The sequence below is a fragment of the Pseudophryne corroboree genome, unplaced genomic scaffold (assembly GCF_028390025.1).
Source record: "Pseudophryne corroboree isolate aPseCor3 unplaced genomic scaffold, aPseCor3.hap2 scaffold_1303, whole genome shotgun sequence".
In the NCBI taxonomy this organism is placed as follows: domain Eukaryota; kingdom Metazoa; phylum Chordata; class Amphibia; order Anura; family Myobatrachidae; genus Pseudophryne; species Pseudophryne corroboree.
This window is the reverse complement of record NW_026967929.1, coordinates 122,215-146,822: the sequence shown is the minus strand read 5'-3', so window position 1 is coordinate 146,822 and position 24,608 is coordinate 122,215. Positions and strand designations below refer to the sequence as shown.

Sequence of the window (24,608 nt, the reverse complement as noted above, 5' to 3'; positions counted from 1 at the left end):
CAACAAAACAGCAATGGAAAAGATTAACATACTGTTGGTAAAGCAGTTGCATCAAATTGATTTTCTGCAATATAGCATGATAATCCATACTGACAGCTCTGGATAATACCAGCACATTTCTTGCTGGACTTGGTAATGCAAAGAACACAGTAAAAAGCTTCATATTTTTAAAAAAAATAAATAATTGACTATTAAAAACCTATCAGTCTTAAATAAGGACATCAGTAAGCACCACTGGCATAATGGATAAGGCACTGTTCTCCTAAGCCAGTGGTTGTGGGTTTAAGTCCCGTCTGAGTTGGAAGTCATTACAGCAAGTGTCTCATCAGTAGAGTTGATATTTTATCCTTGCTTCAACTGTAAAACAGTCTTGCAGTGTTTAGCTTGTAAAAAGTGACCACAGAAGCTAAAATATGACATTAATTATGATAACATTGTTGTTGTTGTTGTTGTTTTTTAAACCTTTTCTATCACCGTGGACAGCTTATTCAAGTGCCATCTGGCATGCATGTTCCTTTGTTGCTCATCATTCATCACCAAAAATTATTTTCTTTTTCAATTCTTATGACTGTACTGATTGTATTGAATAAAATCCACATCTAGCATAACCAATTAATGCTGCAAAGAGCTCCAGTGGCGCAATTGGTCAGCGCGCAGTACTTATAAAACAGGATCTGTTGAGCAAAGCCGAGGTTGTGAGTTCAAGCCTCACCTGGAGCATCTTTGTGTACTGTTTTTTTTTTCCTTTACTTATGTCATTAGTCATTGATTATAAACTGCTACCTTAATATTTAATATGATATTACAAAGGATGGAAGAAAGAAAGAAAAAACACAAACATGATTGTGCATTTAAGTTGTCAGCACACATCTGCTTTGGTTCAAATGCACTGCATATCTTCCTTCAGTCAGCCAACAAAACAGCAATGGAAAAGATTAACATACTGTTGGTAAAGCAGTTGCATCAAATTGATTTTCTGCAATATAGCATGATAATCCATACTGACAGCTCTGGATAGTACCAGCACATTTCTTGCTGGACTTGGTAATGCAAAGAACACAGTAAACAGCTTCACTTTTTCCTCAAAAATAAATAATTGACTATTAAAAACCTAACAGTCTTAAATAAGAACATCAGTAAGCACCACTGGCATAATGGATAAGTCACTGCCCTCCTAAGACAGGGGTCCAAGTTCCATATGGGGTGGAAGTCATTACAGCAAGTGTCTCATCACTAGAATTGATATTTTATCCTTGCTTCGACTGTAAAACAGTCTTGCAGTGTTTAGCTTGCAAAAAATGACCACAGAAGCTAAAATATGACATTTATTATGATAACATTGTTGTTGTTTTTTTTAAACATTTTCTATCACCGTGGACATCTTATTTAAGTACCATCTGGCATGCATGTTCCTTTGTTGCTCATCATTCATCACCAAAAATGATTTTCTTTTTCAATTCTTATGACTGTACTGATTGCATTGAATAAAATCCACATCTAGCATAACAAATCAATGTTGCAAAGCGCTCCAGTGGCGCAATTGGTCAGCGCACGGTACTTATAAGACAGTATCTGTTGAGCAATGCCGAGGTTGTGAGTTCAAGCCTCACCTGGAGCATTTTTGTATACTGTTTTTTTTCCTTTTCTTATGTCATTAGTCATTGATTATAAACTGCTACCTTAATATTTAATATGATATTACAAAGGATGGAAGAAAGAAAGAAAAAACACAAACATGATTGTGCATTTAATTTGTCAGCACACATCTGCTTTGGTTCAAATGCACTGCATATCTTCCTTCAGTCAGCCAACAAAACAGCAATGGAAAAGATTAACATACTGTTGGTAAAGCAGTTGCATCAAATTGATTTTCTGCAATATAGCATGATAATCCATACTGACAGCTCTGGATAGTACCAGCACATTTCTTGCTGGACTTGGTAATGCAAAGAACACAGTAAACAGCTTCACTTTTTTTCAAAAATAAATAATTGACTATTAAAAACCTATCAGTCTTAAATAAGGACATCAGTAAGCACCACTGGCATAATGGATAAGGCACTGTTCTCCTAAGCCAGTGTTTGTGGGTTTAAGTCCCGTCTGAGTTGGAAGTCATTACAGCAAGTGTCTCATCAGTAGAGTTGATATTTTATCCTTGCTTCAACTGTAAAACAGTCTTGCACTGTTTAGCTTGTAAAAAATGACCACAGTAGCTAAAATATGACATTAATTAGGATAACATTGTTGTTGTTGTTTTTTAAACCTTTTCTATCACAGTGGACAGCTTATTCAAGTGCCATCTGGCATGCATGTTCCTTTGTTGCTCATCATTCATCACCAAAAATTATTTTCTTTTTCAATTCTTATGACTGTACTGATTGTATTGAATAAAATCCACATCTAGCATAACCAATTAAGGCTGCAAAGTGCTCCAGTGGCGAAATTGGTCAGCGCGCGGTACTTATAAGACAGTATCTGTTGAGCATTGCCGAGGTTGTGAGTTCAAGCCTCACTTGGAGCAGCTTTGTATAATGTTTTTTTTTTCCTTTTTTTATTTCATTAGTCATTGATTATAAACTGCTACCTTAATATTTAATATGATATTACAAAGGATGGAAGAAAGAAAGAAAAAACACAAACATGATTGTGCATTTAAGTTGTCAGCACACATCTGCTTTGGTTCAAATGCACTGCATATCTTCCTTCAGTCAGCCAACAAAACAGCAATGGAAAAGAATAACATACTGTTGGTAAAGCAGTTGCATCAAATTGATTTTCTGCAATATAGCAAGATAATCCATACTGACAGCTCTGGATAGTACCAGCACATTTCTTGCTGGACTTGGTAATGCAAAGAACACAGTAAACAGCTTCACTTTTTTAAAAAAAAAAATAATTGACTATTAAAAACCTAACAGTCTTAAATAAGGACATCAGTAAGCACCACTGGAATAATGGATAAGGCACTGTTCTCCTAAGCCAGTGGTTGTGGGTTTAAGTCCCATCTGAGTTGGAAGTCATTACAGCAAGTGTCTCATCACTAGAGTTGATATTTTATCCTTGCTTCAACTGTAAAACAGTATTGCAGTGTTTAGCTTGTAAAAAGTGACCACAGAAGCTAAAATATGACATTAATTATGATAAAATTGTTGTTGTTGTTTTTTAAACCTTTTCTATCACAGTGGACAGCTTATTCAAGTGCCATCTGGCATGCATGTTCCTTTGTTGCTCATCATTCATCACCAAAACTGATTTTTTTTTTCAATTCTTATGACTGTACTGATTGTATTAAATAAAATCCACATCTAGCATAACCAGACAATGCTGCAAAGTGCTCCAGTGGTGCAATTGGTCAGCGCGTGGTACTTATAAGACAGTATCTGTTGAGCAATGCTGAGGTTGTGAGTTCGAGCCTCACCTGGAGCTTCTTTGTATACTGTTTTTTTCCTTTTCTTATGTCATTAGTCATTGATTATAAACTGCTACCTTAATATTTAATATGATATTACAAAGGATGGAAGAAAGAAAGAAAAAACACAAACATGATAGTGCATTTAAGTTGTCAGCACACATCTGCTTTGGTTTAAATGCACTGCATATCTTCCTTCAGTCAGCCAACAAAACAGCAATGGAAAAGATTAACATACTGTTGGTAAAGCAGTTGCATCAAATTGATTTTCTGCAATATAGCATGATAATCCATACTGACAGCTCTGGATAATACCAGCACATTTCTTGCTGGACTTGGTAATGCAAAGAACACAGTAAAAAGCTTCATATTTTTAAAAAAAATAAATAATTGACTATTAAAAACCTATCAGTCTTAAATAAGGACATCAGTAAGCACCACTGGCATAATGGATAAGGCACTGTTCTCCTAAGCCAGTGGTTGTGGGTTTAAGTCCCGTCTGAGTTGGAAGTCATTACAGCAAGTGTCTCATCAGTAGAGTTGATATTTTATCCTTGCTTCAACTGTAAAACAGTCTTGCAGTGTTTAGCTTGTAAAAAGTGACCACAGAAGCTAAAATATGACATTAATTATGATAACATTGTTGTTGTTGTTGTTGTTTTTTAAACCTTTTCTATCACCGTGGACAGCTTATTCAAGTGCCATCTGGCATGCATGTTCCTTTGTTGCTCATCATTCATCACCAAAAATTATTTTCTTTTTCAATTCTTATGACTGTACTGATTGTATTGAATAAAATCCACATCTAGCATAACCAATTAATGCTGCAAAGAGCTCCAGTGGCGCAATTGGTCAGCGCGCAGTACTTATAAAACAGGATCTGTTGAGCAAAGCCGAGGTTGTGAGTTCAAGCCTCACCTGGAGCATCTTTGTGTACTGTTTTTTTTTTCCTTTACTTATGTCATTAGTCATTGATTATAAACTGCTACCTTAATATTTAATATGATATTACAAAGGATGGAAGAAAGAAAGAAAAAACACAAACATGATTGTGCATTTAAGTTGTCAGCACACATCTGCTTTGGTTCAAATGCACTGCATATCTTCCTTCAGTCAGCCAACAAAACAGCAATGGAAAAGATTAACATACTGTTGGTAAAGCAGTTGCATCAAATTGATTTTCTGCAATATAGCATGATAATCCATACTGACAGCTCTGGATAGTACCAGCACATTTCTTGCTGGACTTGGTAATGCAAAGAACACAGTAAACAGCTTCACTTTTTCCTCAAAAATAAATAATTGACTATTAAAAACCTAACAGTCTTAAATAAGAACATCAGTAAGCACCACTGGCATAATGGATAAGTCACTGCCCTCCTAAGACAGGGGTCCAAGTTCCATATGGGGTGGAAGTCATTACAGCAAGTGTCTCATCACTAGAATTGATATTTTATCCTTGCTTCGACTGTAAAACAGTCTTGCAGTGTTTAGCTTGCAAAAAATGACCACAGAAGCTAAAATATGACATTTATTATGATAACATTGTTGTTGTTTTTTTTAAACATTTTCTATCACCGTGGACATCTTATTTAAGTACCATCTGGCATGCATGTTCCTTTGTTGCTCATCATTCATCACCAAAAATGATTTTCTTTTTCAATTCTTATGACTGTACTGATTGCATTGAATAAAATCCACATCTAGCATAACAAATCAATGTTGCAAAGCGCTCCAGTGGCGCAATTGGTCAGCGCACGGTACTTATAAGACAGTATCTGTTGAGCAATGCCGAGGTTGTGAGTTCAAGCCTCACCTGGAGCATTTTTGTATACTGTTTTTTTTCCTTTTCTTATGTCATTAGTCATTGATTATAAACTGCTACCTTAATATTTAATATGATATTACAAAGGATGGAAGAAAGAAAGAAAAAACACAAACATGATTGTGCATTTAATTTGTCAGCACACATCTGCTTTGGTTCAAATGCACTGCATATCTTCCTTCAGTCAGCCAACAAAACAGCAATGGAAAAGATTAACATACTGTTGGTAAAGCAGTTGCATCAAATTGATTTTCTGCAATATAGCATGATAATCCATACTGACAGCTCTGGATAGTACCAGCACATTTCTTGCTGGACTTGGTAATGCAAAGAACACAGTAAACAGCTTCACTTTTTTTCAAAAATAAATAATTGACTATTAAAAACCTATCAGTCTTAAATAAGGACATCAGTAAGCACCACTGGCATAATGGATAAGGCACTGTTCTCCTAAGCCAGTGTTTGTGGGTTTAAGTCCCGTCTGAGTTGGAAGTCATTACAGCAAGTGTCTCATCAGTAGAGTTGATATTTTATCCTTGCTTCAACTGTAAAACAGTCTTGCACTGTTTAGCTTGTAAAAAATGACCACAGTAGCTAAAATATGACATTAATTAGGATAACATTGTTGTTGTTGTTTTTTAAACCTTTTCTATCACAGTGGACAGCTTATTCAAGTGCCATCTGGCATGCATGTTCCTTTGTTGCTCATCATTCATCACCAAAAATTATTTTCTTTTTCAATTCTTATGACTGTACTGATTGTATTGAATAAAATCCACATCTAGCATAACCAATTAAGGCTGCAAAGTGCTCCAGTGGCGAAATTGGTCAGCGCGCGGTACTTATAAGACAGTATCTGTTGAGCATTGCCGAGGTTGTGAGTTCAAGCCTCACTTGGAGCAGCTTTGTATAATGTTTTTTTTTTCCTTTTTTTATTTCATTAGTCATTGATTATAAACTGCTACCTTAATATTTAATATGATATTACAAAGGATGGAAGAAAGAAAGAAAAAACACAAACATGATTGTGCATTTAAGTTGTCAGCACACATCTGCTTTGGTTCAAATGCACTGCATATCTTCCTTCAGTCAGCCAACAAAACAGCAATGGAAAAGATTAACATACTGTTGGTAAAGCAGTTGCATCAAATTGATTTTCTGCAATATAGCATGATAATCCATACTGACAGCTCTGGATAGTACCAGCACATTTCTTGCTGGACTTGGTAATGCAAAGAACACAGTAAACAGCTTCACTTTTTTTCAAAAATAAATAATTGACTATTAAAAACCTATCAGTCTTAAATAAGGACATCAGTAAGCACCACTGGCATAATGGATAAGGCACTGTTCTCCTAAGCCAGTGGTTGTGGGTTTAAGTCCCGTCTGAGTTGGAAGTCATTACAGCAAGTGTCTCATCAGTAGAGTTGATATTTTATCCTTGCTTCAACTGTAAAACAGTCTTGCAGTGTTTAGCTTGTAAAAAGTGACCACAGAAGCTAAAATATGACATTAATTATGATAACATTGTTGTTGTTGTTGTTTTTTAAACCTTTTCTATCACCGTGGACAGCTTATTCAAGTGCCATCTGGCATGCATGTTCCTTTGTTGCTCATCATTCATCACCAAAAATGATTTTCTTTTTCAATTCTTATGACTGTACTGATTGTATTGAATAAAATCCACATCTAGCATAACCAATTAATGCTGCAAAGAGCTCCAGTGGCGCAATTGGTCAGCGCGCGGTACTTATAAGACAGTATCTGTTGAGCAATGCCGAGGTTGTGAGTTCAAGCCTCACCTGGAGCATCTTTGTACACTGTTTTTTTTTCCTTTTCTTATGTCATTAGTCATTGATTATAAACTGCTACCTTAATATTTAATATGATATTACAAAGGATGGAAGAAAGAAAGAAAACACACAAACATGATTGTGCATTTAAGTTGTCAGCACACATCTGCTTTGGTTCAAATGCACTGCATATCTTCCTTCAGTCAGCCAACAAAACAGCAATGGAAAAGATTAACATACTGTTGGTAAAGCAGTTGCATCAAATTGATTTTCTGCAATATAGCATGATAATCCATACTGACAGCTCTGGATACTACCAGCACATTTCTTGCTGTACTTGGTAATGCAAAGAACACAGTAAACAGCTTCACTTTTTTTCAAAAATAAATAATTGACTATTAAAAACCTATCAGTCTTAAATAAGGACATCAGTAAGCACCACTGGCATAATGGATAAGGCACTGTTCTCCTAAGCCAGTGGTTGTGGGTTTAAGTCCCGTCTGAGTTGGAAGTCATTACAGCAAGTGTCTCATCACTAGAGTTGATATTTTATCTTTGCTTCAACTGTAAAACAGTCTTGCAGTGTTTAGCTTGTAAAAAATGACCACATAAGCTAAAATATGACATTTATTATGATAACATTGTTGTTGTTGTTTTTTAAACCTTTTCTATCACCGTGGACAGCTTATTCAAGTGCCATCTGGCATGCATGTTCCTTTGTTGCTCATCATTCATCACTGAAAATGATTTTCTTTTTCAATTCTTATGAATGTACTGATTGTATTGAATAAAATCCACATCTAGCATAACCAATTAATGCTGCAAAATGCTCCAGTGGCGCAATTGGTCAGCGCGCGAAACTTATAAGACAGTATCTGTTGAGCAATGCCAAGGTTGTGAGTTCAAGCCTCACTTAAAGCATCTTTGTGTACTGTTTTTTTTTTCCTTTACTTATGTCATTAGTCATTGATTATAAACTGCTACCTTAATATTTAATATGATATTACAAAGGATGGAAGAAAGAAAGAAAAAACACAAACATGATTGTGCATTTAAGTTGTCAGCACACATCTGCTTTGGTTCAAATGCACTGCATATCTTCCTTCAGTCAGCCAACAAAACAGCAATGGAAAAGATTAACATACTGTTGGTAAAGCAGTTGCATCAAATTGATTTTCTGCAATATAGCATGATAATCCATACTGACAGCTCTGGATAGTACCAGCACATTTCTTGCTGGACTTGGTAATGCAAAGAACACAGTAAACAGCTTCACTTTTTCCTCAAAAATAAATAATTGACTATTAAAAACCTAACAGTCTTAAATAAGAACATCAGTAAGCACCACTGGCATAATGGATAAGTCACTGCCCTCCTAAGACAGGGGTCCAAGTTCCATATCGGGTGGAAGTCATTACAGCAAGTGTCTCATCACTAGAATTGATATTTTATCCTTGCTTCGACTGTAAAACAGTCTTGCAGTGTTTAGCTTGCAAAAAATGACCACAGAAGCTAAAATATGACATTTATTATGATAACATTGTTGTTGTTTTTTTTAAACATTTTCTATCACCGTGGACATCTTATTTAAGTACCATCTGGCATGCATGTTCCTTTGTTGCTCATCATTCATCACCAAAAATGATTTTCTTTTTCAATTCTTATGACTGTACTGATTGCATTGAATAAAATCCACATCTAGCATAACAAATCAATGTTGCAATGCGCTCCAGTGGCGCAATTGGTCAGCGCACGTTACTTATAAGACAGTATCTGTTGAGAAATGCCGAGGTTGTGAGTTCAAGCCTCACCTGGAGCATTTTTGTATACTTTTTTTTTTTCTTTTCTTATGTCATTAGTCATTGATTATAAACTGCTACCTTAATATTTAATATGATATTACAAAGGATGGAAGAAAGAAAGAAAAAACACAAACATGATTGTGCATTTAAGTTGTCAGCACACATCTGCTTTGGTTCAAATGCACTGCATATCTTCCTTCAGTCAGCCAACAAAACAGCAATGGAAAAGATTAACATACTGTTGGTAAAGCAGTTGCATCAAATTGATTTTCTGCAATATAGCATGATAATCCATACTGACAGCTCTGGATAGTACCAGCACATTTCTTGCTGGACTTGGTAATGCAAAGAACACAGTAAACAGCTTCACTTTTTTTCAAAAATAAATAATTGACTATTAAAAACCTATCAGTCTTAAATAAGGACATCAGTAAGCACCACTGGCATAATGGATAAGGCACTGTTCTCCTAAGCCAGTGTTTGTGGGTTTAAGTCCCGTCTGAGTTGGAAGTCATTACAGCAAGTGTCTCATCACTAGAGTTGATATTTTATCCTTGCTTCAACTGTAAAACTGTCTTGCAGTGTTTAGCTTGTACAAAATGACCACAGTAGCTAAAATATGACATTAATTAGGATAACATTGTTGTTGTTGTTGTTGTTTTTTAAACCTTTTCTATCACAGTGGACAGCTTATTCAAGTGCCATCTGGCATGCATGTTCCTTTGTTGCTCATCATTCATCACCAAAAATGATTTTCTTTTTCAATTCTTATGACTGTACTGATTGTATTGAATAAAATCCACATCTAGCATAACCAATTAATGCTGCAAAGTGCTCCAGTGGCAAAATTGGTCAGCGCGCGGTACTTATAAGACAGTATCTGTTAAGCATTGCCGAGGTTGTGAGTTCAAGCCTCACTTGGAGCAGCTTTGTATAATGTTTTTTTTTCCTTTTTTTATTTCATTAGTCATTGATTATAAACTGCTACCTTAATATTTAATATGATATTACAAAGGATGGAAGAAAGAAAGAAAAAACACAAACATGATTGTGCATTTAAGTTGTCAGCACACATCTGCTTTGGTTCAAATGCACTGCATATCTTCCTTCAGTCAGCCAACAAAACAGCAATGGAAAAGATTAACATACTGTTGGTAAAGCAGTTGCATCAAATTGATTTTCTGCAATATAGCATGATAATCCATACTGACAGCTCTGGATAGTACCAGCACATTTCTTGCTGGACTTGGTAATGCAAAGAACACAGTAAACAGCTTCACTTTTTCCTCAAAAATAAATAATTGACTATTAAAAACCTAACAGTCTTAAATAAGAACATCAGTAAGCACCACTGGCATAATGGATAAGTCACTGCCCTCCTAAGACAGGGGTCCAAGTTCCATATCGGGTGGAAGTCATTACAGCAAGTGTCTCATCACTAGAATTGATATTTTATCCTTGCTTCGACTGTAAAACAGTCTTGCAGTGTTTAGCTTGCAAAAAATGACCACGGAAGCTAAAATATGACATTAATTATGATAACATTGTTGTTGTTGTTTTTTAAACCTTTTCTATCACAGTGGACAGCTTATTCAAGTGCCATCTGGCATGCATGTTCCTTTGTTGCTCATCATTCATCACCAAAAATGATTTTCTTTTTCAATTCTTATGACTGTACTGATTGTATTGAATAAAATCCACATCTAGCATAACCAATTAATGCTGTAAAGTGCTCCAGTGGCGCAATTGGTCAGCGCGCGGTACTTATAAGACAGTATCTGTTGAGCAATGCCGAGGTTGTGAGTTCAAGCCTCACCTGGAGAAGCTTTGTATAATGTTTTTTTTTCCTTTTTTTATGTCATTAGTCATTGATTATAAACTGCTACCTTAATATTTAATATGATATTACAAAGGATGGAAGAAAGAAAGAAAACACACAAACATGATTGTGCATTTAAGTTGTCAGCACACATCTGCTTTGGTTCAAATGCACTGCATATCTTCCTTCAGTCAGCCAACAAAACAGCAATGGAAAAGATTAACATACTGTTGGTAAAGCAGTTGCATCAAATTGATTTTCTGCAATATAGCATGATAATCCATACTGACAGCTCTGGATAGTACCAGCACATTTCTTGCTGGACTTGGTAATGCAAAGAACACAGTCAACAGCTTCACTTTTTCCTCAAAAATAAATAATTGACTATTAAAAACCTAACAGTCTTAAATAAGAACATCAGTAAGCACCACTGGCATAATGGATAAGTCACTGCCCTCCTAAGCCAGGGGTTCCAAGTCCCATATGGGGTGGAAGTCATTACAGCAAGTGTCTCATCACTAGAATTGATATTTTATCCTTGCTTCGACTGTAAAACAGTCTTGCAGTGTTTAGCTTGCAAAAAATGACCACAGAAGCTAAAATATGACATTTATTATGATAACATTGTTGTTGTTTTTTTTAAACATTTTCTATCACCGTGGACATCTTATTTAAGTACCATCTGGCATGCATGTTCCTTTGTTGCTCATCATTCATCACCAAAAATGATTTTCTTTTTCAATTCTTATGACTGGACTGATTGCATTGAATAAAATCCACATCTAGCATAACCAGTCAATGTTGCGAAGCGCTCCAGTGGCGCAATTGGTAAGCGTGCGGTACTTATAAGACAGTATCTGTTGAGCAATGCCGAGGTTGTGAGTTCAAGCCTCACCTGGAGCATCTTTGTATACTGATTTTTTTCCTTTTCTTATGTCATTAGTCATTGATTATAAACTTGTAGCCTTAATATTTAATATGATATTACAAAGGATGGAAGAAAGAAAGAAAACACACAAACATGATTGTGCATTTAAGTTGTCAGCACACATCTGCTTTGGTTCAAATGCACTGCATATCTTCCTTCAGTCAGCCAACAAAACAGCAATGGAAAAGAATAACATACTGTTGGTAAAGCAGTTGCATCAAATTGATTTTCTGCAATATAGCATGATAATCCATACTGACAGCTCTGGATAGTACCAGCGCATTTCTTGCTGGACTTGGTAATGCAAAGAACACAGTAAACAGCTTCAATTTTTTTTCAAAAATAAATAATTGACTATTAAAACCCTATCAGTCTTAAATAAGGACATCAGTAAGCACCACTGGCATAATGGATAAGGCACTGTTCTCCTAAGCCAGTGGTTGTGGGTTTAAGTCCCGTCTGAGTTGGAAGTCATTACAGCAAGTGTCTCATCACTAGAGTTTATATTTTATCCTTGCTTCAACTGCAAAACAGTCTTGCAGTGTTTAGCTAGTAAAAAATGACCACAGAAGCTAAAATATGACATTAATTATGATAACATTGTTGTTGTTGTTTTTTAAACCTTTTCTATCACAGTGGACAGCTTATTCAAGTGCCATCTGGTATGCATGTTCCTTTGTTGCTCATCATTCATCACCAAAAATGATTTTCTTTTTCAATTCTTATGACTGTACTGATTGTATTGAATAAAATCCACATCTAGCATAACCAATTAATGCTGCAGAGAGCTCCAGTGGCGCAATTGGTCAGCGCGCGGTACTTATAAGGCAGTATCTGTTGAGCAATGCCGAGGTTGTGAGTTCAAGCCTCACCTGGAGCATCTTTGTATACTGTTTTTTTTCCTTTTCTTATGTCATAAGTCATTGATTATAAACTGCTACCTTAATATTTAATATGATATTACAAAGGATGGAAGAAAGAAAGAAAAAACACAAACATGATTGTGCATTTAAGTTGTCAGCACACATCTGCTTTGGTTCAAATGCACTGCATATCTTCCTTCAGTCAGCCAATAAAACAGCAATGGAAAAGATTAACATACTGTTGGTAAAGCAGTTGCATCAAATTGATTTTCTGCAATATAGCATGATAATCCATACTGACAGCTCTGGATAGTACCAGCGCATTTCTTGCTGGACTTGGTAATGCAAAGAACACAGTAAACAGCTTCAATTTTTTTTCAAAAATAAATAATTGACTATTAAAACCCTATCAGTCTTAAATAAGGACATCAGTAAGCACCACTGGCATAATGGATAAGGCACTGTTCTCCTAAGCCAGTGGTTGTGGGTTTAAGTCCCGTCTGAGTTGGAAGTCATTACAGCAAGTGTCTCATCACTAGAGTTTATATTTTATCCTTGCTTCAACTGCAAAACAGTCTTGCAGTGTTTAGCTAGTAAAAAATGACCACAGAAGCTAAAATATGACATTAATTATGATAACATTGTTGTTGTTGTTTTTTAAACCTTTTCTATCACAGTGGACAGCTTATTCAAGTGCCATCTGGTATGCATGTTCCTTTGTTGCTCATCATTCATCACCAAAAATGATTTTCTTTTTCAATTCTTATGACTGTACTGATTGTATTGAATAAAATCCACATCTAGCATAACCAATTAATGCTGCAGAGAGCTCCAGTGGCGCAATTGGTCAGCGCGCGGTACTTATAAGGCAGTATCTGTTGAGCAATGCCGAGGTTGTGAGTTCAAGCCTCACCTGGAGCATATTTGTATACTGTTTTTTTTCCTTTTCTTATGTCATAAGTCATTGATTATAAACTGCTACCTTAATATTTAATATGATATTACAAAGGATGGAAGAAAGAAAGAAAAAACACAAACATGATTGTGCATTTAAGTTGTCAGCACACATCTGCTTTGGTTCAAATGCACTGCATATCTTCCTTCAGTCAGCCAATAAAACAGCAATGGAAAAGATTAACATACTGTTGGTAAAGCAGTTGCATCAAATTGATTTTCTGCAATATAGCATGATAATCCATACTGACAGCTCTGGATAGTACCAGCACATTTCATGCTGGACTTGGTAATGCAAAGAACACAGTAAACAGCTTCACTTTTTTCCTCAAAAATAAATGACTATTAAAAACCTATCAGTCTTAAATAAGGACATCAGTAAGCACCACTGGCATAATGGATAAGGCACTGTTCTCCTAAGCCAGTGGTTGTGGGTTTAAGTCCCGTATGAGTTGGAAGTCATTACAGCAAGTGTCTCATCACTAGAGTTTATATTTTATCCTTGCTTCAACTGTAAAACAGTCTTGCAGTGTTTAACTTGTAAAAAATGACCACGGAAGCTAAAATATGACATTAATTATGATAACATTGTTGTTGTTGTTGTTTTTTTAAACCTTTTCTATCACTGTGGACAGCTTATTCAAGTGCCATCTGGCATGCATGTTCCTTTGTTGCTCATCATTCATCACCAAAAATTATTTTCTTTTTCAATTCTTATGACTGTACTGATTGTATTGAATAAAATCCACATCTAGCATAACCAATTAATGCTGCAAAGTGCTCCAGTGGCACAATTGGTCAGCGCGCGGTACTTATAAAACAGTATCTGTTGAGCAATGCCGAGGTTGTGAGTTCAAGCCTCACCTGGAGCAGCTTTGTATAATGTTTTTTTTTTCCTTTTTTTTATGTCATTAGTCATTGATTATAAACTGCTACCTTAATATTTAATATGATATTACAAAGGATGGAAGAAAGAAAGAAAGAAAGAAAGAAAGAAAGAAAGAAAGAAAGAAAGAAAGAAAGAAAGAAAGAAAGAATGAAAGAAAAAACACAAACACGATTGTGCATTTAAGTTGTCAGCACACATCTGCTTTGGTTCAAATGCACGGCATATCTTCCTTCAGTCAGCCAACAAAACAGCAATGGAAAAGATTAACATACTGTTGGTAAAGCAGTTGCATCAAATTGATTTTCTGCAATATAGCATGATAATCCATACTTACAGCTCTGGATAGTACCAGCACATTTCTTGCTGGACTTGGTAATGCAAAGAACACAGTAAACAGCTTCACTTTTTTTCAAAAATAAATAATTGACTATTAAAAACCTAACAGTCTTAAATAAGGACATCAGTAAGCACCACTGGCATAATGGATAAGGCACTGTTCTCCTAAGCCAGTGGTTGTGGGTTTAAGTCCCGTCTGAGTTGGAAGTCATTACAGCAAGTGTCTCATCACTAGAGTTGATATTTTATCCTTGCTTCAACTGTAAAACAGTCTTGCAGTGTTTAGCTTGTAAAAAATGACCACAGAAGCTAAAATATGACATTAATTAGGATAACATTGTTGTTGTTGTTGTTTTTTAAACCTTTTCTATCACAGTGGACAGCTTATTCAAGTGCCATCTGGCATGCATGTTCCTTTGTTGCTCATCATTCATCACCAAAAATGATTTTCTTTTTCAATTCTTATGACTGTACTGATTGTATTGAATAAAATCCACATCTAGCATAACCAATTAATGCTGCAAAGTGCTCCAGTGGCACAATTGGTCAGCGCGCGGTACTTATAAGACAGTATCTGTTGAGCAATGCTGAGGTTGTGAGTTCAAGCCTCACTTGGAGCAGCTTTGTATAATAGTTTTTTTCCTTTTTTTATGTCATTAGTCATTGATTATAAACTGCTACCTTAATATTTAATATGATATTACAAAGGATGGAAGAAAGAAAGAAAAAACACAAACATGATTGTGCATTTAAGTTGTCAGCACACATCTGCTTTGGTTCAAATGCACTGCATATCTTCCTTCAGTCAGCCAACAAAACAGCAATGGAAAAGATTAACATACTGTTGGTAAAGCAGTTGCATCAAATTGATTTTCTGCAATATAGCATGATAATCCATACTGACAGCTCTGGATAGTACCAGCACATTTCTTGCTGGACTTGGTAATGCAAAGAACACAGTCAACAGCTTCACTTTTTCCTCAAAAATAAATAATTGACTATTAAAAACCTAACAGTCTTAAATAAGAACATCAGTAAGCACCACTGGCATAATGGATAAGTCACTGCCCTCCTAAGCCAGGGGTTCCAAGTCCCATATGGGGTGGAAGTCATTACAGCAAGTGTCTCATCACTAGAATTGATATTTTATCCTTGCTTCGACTGTAAAACAGTCTTGCAGTGTTTAGCTTGCAAAAAATGACCACAGAAGCTAAAATATGACATTTATTATGATAACATTGTTGTTGTTTTTTTAAACATTTTCTATCACCGTGGACATCTTATTTAAGTACCATCTGGCATGCATGTTCCTTTGTTGCTCATCATTCATCACCAAAAATGATTTTCTTTTTAAATTCTTATGACTGTACTGATTGCATTGAATAAAATCCACATCTAGCATAACAAATCAATGTTGCAAAGCGCTCCAGTGGCGCAGTTGGTCATCACGTGGTACTTATAAGACAGTATCTGTTGAGTAATGCCAAGGTTGTGAGTTCAAGCCTCACCTGGAGCATCTTTGTATACTGTTTTTTTTCCTTTTCTTATGTCATTAGGCATTGATTATAAACTTGTAGCCTTAATATTTAATATGATATTACAAAGGATGGAAGAAAGAAAGAAAACACACAAACATGATTGTGCATTTAAGTTGTCAGCACACATCTGCTTTGATTCAAATGCATTGCATATCTTCCTTCAGTCAGCTAACAAAACAGCAATGGAAAAGAATAACATACTGTTGGTAAAGCAGTTGCATCAAATTGATTTTCTGCAATATAGCATGATAATCCATACTGACAGCTCTGGATAGTACCAGCACATTTCTTGCTGGACTTGGTAATGCAAAGAACACAGTAAACAGCTTCAATTTTTTTTCAAAAATAAATAATTGACTATTAAAACCCTATCAGTCTTAAATAAGGACATCAGTAAGCACCATGTGCATAATGGATAAGGCACTGTTCTCCTAAGCCAGTGGTTGTGGGTTTAAGTCCCGTCTGAGTTGGAAGTCATTACAGCAAGTGTCTCATCACTAGAGTTGATATTTTATCCTTGCTTCAACTGTAAAACAGTCTTGCAGTGTTTAGCTTGTAAAAAATGACCACAGAAGCTAAAATATGACATTAATTATGATAACATTGTTGTTTTTGTTTTTTAAACCTTTTCTATCACAGTGGACAGCTTATTCAAGTGCCATCTGGCATGCATGTTCCTTTGTTGCTCATCATTCATCACCAAAAATGATTTTCTTTTTCAATTCTTATGACTGTACTGATTGTATTGAATAAAATCCACATCTAGCATAACCAATTAATGCTGCAAAGTGCTCCAGTGGCGCAATTGGTCAGCGCGCGAAACTTCTAAGACAGTATCTGTTGAGCAATGCCAAGGTTGTGAGGTCAAGCCTCACCTGGAGCATCTTTGTATACTATTTTTTTTCCTTTTCTTATGTCACTAGTCATTGAATATAAACTGCTACCTTAATATTTAATATGATATTACAAAGGATGGAAGAAAGAAAGAAAAAACACAAACATGATTGTGCATTTAAGTTGTCAGCACACATCTGCTTTGGTTCAAATGCACTGCATATCTTCCTTCAGTCAGCCAACAAAACAGCAATGGAAAAGATTAACATACTGTTGGTAAAGCAGTTGCATCAAATTGATTTTCTGCAATATAGCATGATAATCCATACTGACAGCTCTGGATAGTACCAGCACATTTCTTGCTGGACTTGGTAATGCAAAGAACACAGTAAACAGCTTCACTTTTTTCAAAAATAAATAATTGACTATTAAAAACCTATCAGTCTTAAATAAGGACATCAGTAAGCACCACTGGCATAATGGATAAGGCACTGTACTCCTAAGCCAGTGGTTGTGGGTTTAAGTCCCGTCTGAGTTGGAAGTCATTACAGCAAGTGTCTCATCACTAGAGTTGATATTTTATCCTTGCTTCAACTGTAAAACAGTCTTGCAGTGTTTAGCTTGTAAAAAATGACCACAGAAGCTAAAATATGACATTAATTATGATAACATTGTTGTTTTTGTTGTTGTTTTTTAAACCTTTTCTATCACTGTGGACAGCTTATTCAAGTGCCATCTGGCATGCATGTTCCTTTGTTGCTCATCATTCATCACCAAAAATGATTTTCTTTTTCAATTCTTATGACTGTACTGATTGTATTGAATAAAATCCACATCTAGCATAACCAATTAATGCTGCAAAGTGCTCCAGTGGCGCAATTGGTCAGCGCGCGGTATTTATAAGACAGTATCTGTTGAGCAATGCCGAGGTTGTGAGTTCAAGCCTCACCTGGAGCATCTTTGTATACTGTTTTTTTTTCCTTTTCTTAAGTCATTAGTCATTGATTATAAACTGCTACCTTAATATTTAATATGATATTACAAAGGATGGAAGAAAGAAAGAAAAAACACAAACATGATTGTGCATTTAAGTTGTCAGCACACATCTGCTTTGGTTCAAATGCACTGCATATCTTCCTTCAGTCAGCCAACAAAACAGCAATGGAAAAGATTAACATACTGTTGGTAAAGCAGTTGCATCAAATTGATTTTCTGCAATATAGCATGATAATCCATACTGACAGCTCTGGATAGTACCAGCACATTTCTTGCTGGACTTGGTAATGCAAAGAACACAGTCAACAGCTTCACTTTTTCCTCAAAAATAAATAATTGACTATTAAAAACCTAACAGTCTTAAATAAGAACATCAGTAAGCACCACTGGCATAATGGATAAGTCACTGCCCTCCTAAGACAGGGGGTCCAAGTTCCATATGGGGTGGAAGTCATTACAGCAAGTGTCTCATCAATAGAATTGATATTTTATCCTTGCTTCGACTGTAAAACAGTCTTGCAGTGTTTAGCTTGCAAAAAATGACCACAGAAGCTAAAATATGACATTTATTATGATAACATTGTTGTTGTTTTTTTTAAACATTTTCTATCACCGTGGACATCTTATTTAAGTACCATCTGGCATGCATGTTCCTTTGTTGCTCATCGTTCATCACCAAAAATTATTTTCTTTTTCAATTCTTATGACTGTACTGATTGCATTGAATAAAATCCACATCTAGCATAACCAATCAATGTTGCAAAGTGCTCCAGTGGCGCAGTTGGTCAGCACGCGGTACTTATAAGACAGTATCTGTTGAGCAATGCCAAGGTTGTGAGTTCAAGCCTCACCTGGAGCATCTTTGTAAACTGTTTTTTTTTCCTTTTCTTATGTCATTAGTCATTGATTATAAACTTGTAGCCTTAATATTTAATATGATATTACAAAGGATGGAAGAAAGAAAGAAAACACACAAACATGATTGTGCATTTAAGTTGTCAGCACACATCTGACTTGATTCAAATGCACTGCATATCTTCCTTCAGTCAGCCAACAAAACAGCAATGGAAAAGAATAACATACTGTTGGTAAAGCAGCTGCATCAAATTGATTTTCTGCAATATAGCATGATAATCCATACTGACAGCTCTGGATAGTACCAGCACATTTCTTGCTGGACTTGGTAATGCAAAGAACACAGTAAACAGCTTCAATTTTGTTTCAAAAATAAATAATTGACTATTAAAACCCTATCAGTCTTAAATAAGGACATCAGTAAGCACCACTGGCATAATGAATAAGGCACTGTTCTCCTAAGCCAGTGGTTGTGGGTTTAAGTCCCGTCTGAGTTGGAAGTCATTACAGCAAGTGTCTCATCACTAGAGTTTATATTTTATCCTTGCTTCAACTGTAAAACAGTCCTGCAGTGTTTAGCTTGTAAAAAATGACCACAGAAGCTAAAATATGACATTAATTATGATAACATTGTTGTTGTTGTTTTTTAAACCTTTTCTATCACAGTGGACAGCTTATTCAAGTGCCATCTGGCATGCATGTTCCTTTGTTGCTCATCATTCATCACCAAAAATGATTTTCTTTTTCAATTCTTATGACTGTACTGATTGTATTGAATAAAATCCACATCTAGCATAACCAATTAATGCTGCAAAGTGCTCCAGTGGCGCAATTGGTCAGCGCGCGAAACTTATAAGACAGTATCTGTTGAGCAATGCCAAGGTTGTGAGGTCAAGCCTCACCTGGAGCATCTTTGTATACTATTTTTTTTCCTTTTCTTATGTCATTAGTCATTGAATATAAAGTGCTACCTTAATATTTAATATGATATTACAAAGGATGGAAGAAAGAAAGAAAAAACACAAACATGATTGTGCATTTAAGTTGTCAGCACACATCTGCTTTGGTTCAAATGCACTGCATATCTTCCTTCAGTCAGCTAACAAAACAGCAATGGAAAAGATTAACATACTGTTGGTAAAGCAGTTGCATCAAATTGATTTTCTGCAATATAGCATGATAATCCATACTGACAGCTCTGGATAGTACCAGCACATTTCTTGCTGGACTTGGTAATGCAAAGAACACAGTAAACAGCTTCACTTTTTTCAAAAATAAATAATTGACTATTAAAAACCTATCAGTCTTAAATAAGGACATCAGTAAGCACCACTGGCATAATGGATAAGGCACTGTACTCCTAAGCCAGTGGTTGTGGGTTTAAGTCCCGTCTGAGTTGGAAGTCATTACAGCAAGTGTCTCATCACTAGAGTTGATATTTTATCCTTGCTTCAACTGTAAAACAGTCTTGCAGTGTTTAGCTTGTAAAAAATGACCACAGAAGCTAAAATATGACATTAATTATGATAACATTGTTGTTTTTGTTGTTGTTTTTTAAACCTTTTCTATCACTGTGGACAGCTTATTCAAGTGCCATTTGGCATGCATGTTCCTTTGTTGCTCATCATTCATCACCAAAAATGATTTTCTTTTTCAATTCTTATGACTGTACTGATTGTATTGAATAAAATCCACATCTAGCATAACCAATTAATGCTGCAAAGTGCTCCAGTGGCGCAATTGGTCAGTGCGCGGTATTTATAATACAGTATCTGTTGAGCAATGCCGAGGTTGTGAGTTCAAGCCTCACCTGAAGCATCTTTGTATACTGTTTTTTTTTCCTTTTCTTAAGTCATTAGTCATTGATTATAAACTGCTACCTTAATATTTAATATGATATTACAAAGGATGGAAGAAAGAAAGAAAAAACACAAACATGATTGTGCATTTAAGTTGTCAGCACACATCTGCTTTGGTTCAAATGCACTGCATATCTTCCTTCAGTCAGCCAACAAAACAGCAATGGAAAAGATTAACATACTGTTGGTAAAGCAGTTGCATCAAATTGATTTTCTGCAATATAGCATGATAATCCATACTGACAGCTCTGGATAGTACCAGCACATTTCTTGCTGGACTTGGTAATGCAAAGAACACAGTCAACAGCTTCACTTTTTCCTCAAAAATAAATAATTGACTATTAAAAACCTAACAGTCTTAAATAAGAACATCAGTAAGCACCACTGGCATAATGGATAAGTCACTGCCCTCCTAAGCCAGGGGTTCCAAGTCCCATATGGGGTGGAAGTCATTACAGCAAGTGTCTCATCACTAGAATTGATATTTTATCCTTGCTTCGACTGTAAAACAGTCTTGCAGTGTTTAGCTTGCAAAAAATGACCACAGAAGCTAAAATATGACATTTATTATGATAACATTGTTGTTGTTTTTTTAAACATTTTCTATCACCGTGGACATCTTATTTAAGTACCATCTGGCATGCATGTTCCTTTGTTGCTCATCATTCATCACCAAAAATGATTTTCTTTTTAAATTCTTATGACTGTACTGATTGCATTGAATAAAATCCACATCTAGCATAACAAATCAATGTTGCAAAGCGCTCCAGTGGCGCAGTTGGTCATCACGTGGTACTTATAATGACAGTATCTGTTGAGTAATGCCAAGGTTGTGAGTTCAAGCCTCACCTGGAGCATCTTTGTATACTGTTTTTTTTTCCTTTTCTTATGTCATTAGGCATTGATTATAAACTTGTAGCCTTAATATTTAATATGATATTACAAAGGATGGAAGAAAGAAAGAAAACACACAAACATGATTGTGCATTTAAGTTGTCAGCACACATCTGCTTTGATTCAAATGCATTGCATATCTTCCTTCAGTCAGCTAACAAAACAGCAATGGAAAAGAATAACATACTGTTGGTAAAGCAGTTGCATCAAATTGATTTTCTGCAATATAGCATGATAATCCATACTGACAGCTCTGGATAGTACCAGCACATTTCTTGCTGGACTTGGTAATGCAAAGAACACAGTAAACAGCTTCAATTTTTTTTCAAAAATAAATAATTGACTATTAAAACCCTATCAGTCTTAAATAAGGACATCAGTAAGCACCATGTGCATAATGGATAAGGCACTGTTCTCCTAAGCCAGTGGTTGTGGGTTTAAGTCCCGTCTGAGTTGGAAGTCATTACAGCAAGTGTCTCATCACTAGAGTTGATATTTTATCCTTGCTTCAACTGTAAAACAGTCTTGCAGTGTTTAGCTTGTAAAAAATGACCACAGAAGCTAAAATATGACATTAATTATGATAACATTGTTGTTTTTGTTTTTTAAACCTTTTCTATCACAGTGGACAGCTTATTCAAGTGCCATCTGGCATGCATGTTCCTTTGTTGCTCATCATTCATCACCAAAAATGATTTTCTTTTTCAATTCTTATGACTGTACTGATTGTATTGAATAAAATCCACATCTAGCATAACCAATTAATGCTGCAAAGTGCTCCAGTGGCGCAATTGGTCAGCACGCGAAACTTATAAGACAGTATCTGTTGAGCAATGCCAAGGTTGTGAGGTCAAGCCTCACCTGGAGCATCTTTGTATACTATTTTTTTTCCTTTTCTTATGTCATTAGTCATTGAATATAAACTGCTACCTTAATATTTAATATGATATTACAAAGGATGGAAGAAAGAAAGAAAAAACACAAACATGATTGTGCATTTAAGTTGTCAGCACACATCTGCTTTGGTTCAAATGCACTGCATATCTTCCTTCAGTCAGCCAACAAAACAGCAATGGAAAAGATTAACATACTGTTGGTAAAGCAGTTGCATCAAATTGATTTTCTGCAATATAGCATGATAATCCATACTGACAGCTCTGGATAGTACCAGCACATTTCTTGCTGGACTTGGTAATGCAAAGAACACAGTAAACAGCTTCACTTTTTTCAAAAATAAATAATTGACTATTAAAAACCTATCAGTCTTAAATAAGGACATCAGTAAGCACCACTGGCATAATGGATAAGGCACTGTACTCCTAAGCCAGTGGTTGTGGGTTTAAGTCCCGTCTGAGTTGGAAGTCATTACAGCAAGTGTCTCATCACTAGAGTTGATATTTTATCCTTGCTTCAACTGTAAAACAGTCTTGCAGTGTTTAGCTTGTAAAAAATGACCACAGAAGCTAAAATATGACATTAATTATGATAACATTGTTGTTTTTGTTGTTGTTTTTTAAACCTTTTCTATCACTGTGGACAGCTTATTCAAGTGCCATCTGGCATGCATGTTCCTTTGTTGCTCATCATTCATCACCAAAAATGATTTTCTTTTTCAATTCTTATGACTGTACTGATTGTATTGAATAAAATCCACATCTAGCATAACCAATTAATGCTGCAAAGTGCTCCAGTGGCGCAATTGGTCAGCGCGCGGTATTTATAAGACAGTATCTGTTGAGCAATGCCGAGGTTGTGAGTTCAAGCCTCACCTGGAGCATCTTTGTATACTGTTTTTTTTTCCTTTTCTTAAGTCATTAGTCATTGATTATAAACTGCTACCTTAATATTTAATATGATATTACAAAGGATGGAAGAAAGAAAGAAAAAACACAAACATGATTGTGCATTTAAGTTGTCAGCACACATCTGCTTTGGTTCAAATGCACTGCATATCTTCCTTCAGTCAGCCAACAAAACAGCAATGGAAAAGATTAACATACTGTTGGTAAAGCAGTTGCATCAAATTGATTTTCTGCAATATAGCATGATAATCCATACTGACAGCTCTGGATAGTACCAGCACATTTCTTGCTGGACTTGGTAATGCAAAGAACACAGTCAACAGCTTCACTTTTTCCTCAAAAATAAATAATTGACTATTAAAAACCTAACAGTCTTAAATAAGAACATCAGTAAGCACCACTGGCATAATGGATAAGTCACTGCCCTCCTAAGACAGGGGGTCCAAGTTCCATATGGGGTGGAAGTCATTACAGCAAGTGTCTCATCACTAGAATTGATATTTTATCCTTGCTTCGACTGTAAAACAGTCTTGCAGTGTTTAGCTTGCAAAAAATGACCACAGAAGCTAAAATATGACATTTATTATGATAACATTGTTGTTGTTTTTTTTAAACATTTTCTATCACCGTGGACATCTTATTTAAGTACCATCTGGCATGCATGTTCCTTTGTTGCTCATCGTTCATCACCAAAAATTATTTTCTTTTTCAATTCTTATGACTGTACTGATTGCATTGAATAAAATCCACATCTAGCATAACCAATCAATGTTGCAAAGTGCTCCAGTGGCGCAGTTGGTCAGCACGCGGTACTTATAAGACAGTATCTGTTGAGCAATGCCAAGCTTGTGAGTTCAAGCCTCACCTGGAGCATCTTTGTAAACTGTTTTTTTTTCCTTTTCTTATGTCATTAGTCATTGATTATAAACTTGTAGCCTTAATATTTAATATGATATTACAAAGGATGGAAGAAAGAAAGAAAACACACAAACATGATTGTGCATTTAAGTTGTCAGCACACATCTGACTTGATTCAAATGCACTGCATATCTTCCTTCAGTCAGCCAACAAAACAGCAATGGAAAAGAATAACATACTGTTGGTAAAGCAGCTGCATCAAATTGATTTTCTGCAATATAGCATGATAATCCATACTGACAGCTCTGGATAGTACCAGCACATTTCTTGCTGGACTTGGTAATGCAAAGAACA

The 24,608-nt window shown here is 35.6% G+C and overlaps 10 non-coding genes across 10 annotated transcripts; all 10 read left to right on the top strand.

Annotated features, from left to right (window-relative positions):
* The first annotated feature begins 1,525 nt into the window (after positions 1–1,525).
* Positions 1,526–1,618, top strand: TRNAI-UAU (transfer RNA isoleucine (anticodon UAU)). Its single transcript is given in 2 exon segments — positions 1,526–1,563; positions 1,583–1,618. It is a non-coding gene; the product is annotated as a tRNA-Ile (tRNA).
* A 3,522-nt stretch (positions 1,619–5,140) lies between these two features.
* Positions 5,141–5,233, top strand: TRNAI-UAU (transfer RNA isoleucine (anticodon UAU)). Its single transcript is given in 2 exon segments — positions 5,141–5,178; positions 5,198–5,233. It is a non-coding gene; the product is annotated as a tRNA-Ile (tRNA).
* A 1,718-nt stretch (positions 5,234–6,951) lies between these two features.
* On the top strand, positions 6,952–7,044 carry TRNAI-UAU (transfer RNA isoleucine (anticodon UAU)). The gene is given in 2 exon segments: positions 6,952–6,989; positions 7,009–7,044. It is a non-coding gene; the product is annotated as a tRNA-Ile (tRNA).
* A 3,516-nt stretch (positions 7,045–10,560) lies between these two features.
* Positions 10,561–10,653, top strand: TRNAI-UAU (transfer RNA isoleucine (anticodon UAU)). Its single transcript is given in 2 exon segments — positions 10,561–10,598; positions 10,618–10,653. It is a non-coding gene; the product is annotated as a tRNA-Ile (tRNA).
* Positions 10,654–11,458: 805 nt separating this feature from the next.
* Positions 11,459–11,551, top strand: TRNAI-UAU (transfer RNA isoleucine (anticodon UAU)). Its single transcript is given in 2 exon segments — positions 11,459–11,496; positions 11,516–11,551. It is a non-coding gene; the product is annotated as a tRNA-Ile (tRNA).
* Positions 11,552–12,363: 812 nt separating this feature from the next.
* TRNAI-UAU (transfer RNA isoleucine (anticodon UAU)) lies at positions 12,364–12,456 on the top strand. Its single transcript is given in 2 exon segments — positions 12,364–12,401; positions 12,421–12,456. It is a non-coding gene; the product is annotated as a tRNA-Ile (tRNA).
* Positions 12,457–13,267: 811 nt separating this feature from the next.
* TRNAI-UAU (transfer RNA isoleucine (anticodon UAU)) lies at positions 13,268–13,360 on the top strand. Its single transcript is given in 2 exon segments — positions 13,268–13,305; positions 13,325–13,360. It is a non-coding gene; the product is annotated as a tRNA-Ile (tRNA).
* Positions 13,361–14,172: 812 nt separating this feature from the next.
* Positions 14,173–14,265, top strand: TRNAI-UAU (transfer RNA isoleucine (anticodon UAU)). The gene is given in 2 exon segments: positions 14,173–14,210; positions 14,230–14,265. It is a non-coding gene; the product is annotated as a tRNA-Ile (tRNA).
* Positions 14,266–17,854: 3,589 nt separating this feature from the next.
* TRNAI-UAU (transfer RNA isoleucine (anticodon UAU)) lies at positions 17,855–17,947 on the top strand. The gene is given in 2 exon segments: positions 17,855–17,892; positions 17,912–17,947. It is a non-coding gene; the product is annotated as a tRNA-Ile (tRNA).
* A 5,331-nt stretch (positions 17,948–23,278) lies between these two features.
* On the top strand, positions 23,279–23,371 carry TRNAI-UAU (transfer RNA isoleucine (anticodon UAU)). Its single transcript is given in 2 exon segments — positions 23,279–23,316; positions 23,336–23,371. It is a non-coding gene; the product is annotated as a tRNA-Ile (tRNA).
* Positions 23,372–24,608: the final 1,237 nt, after the last annotated feature.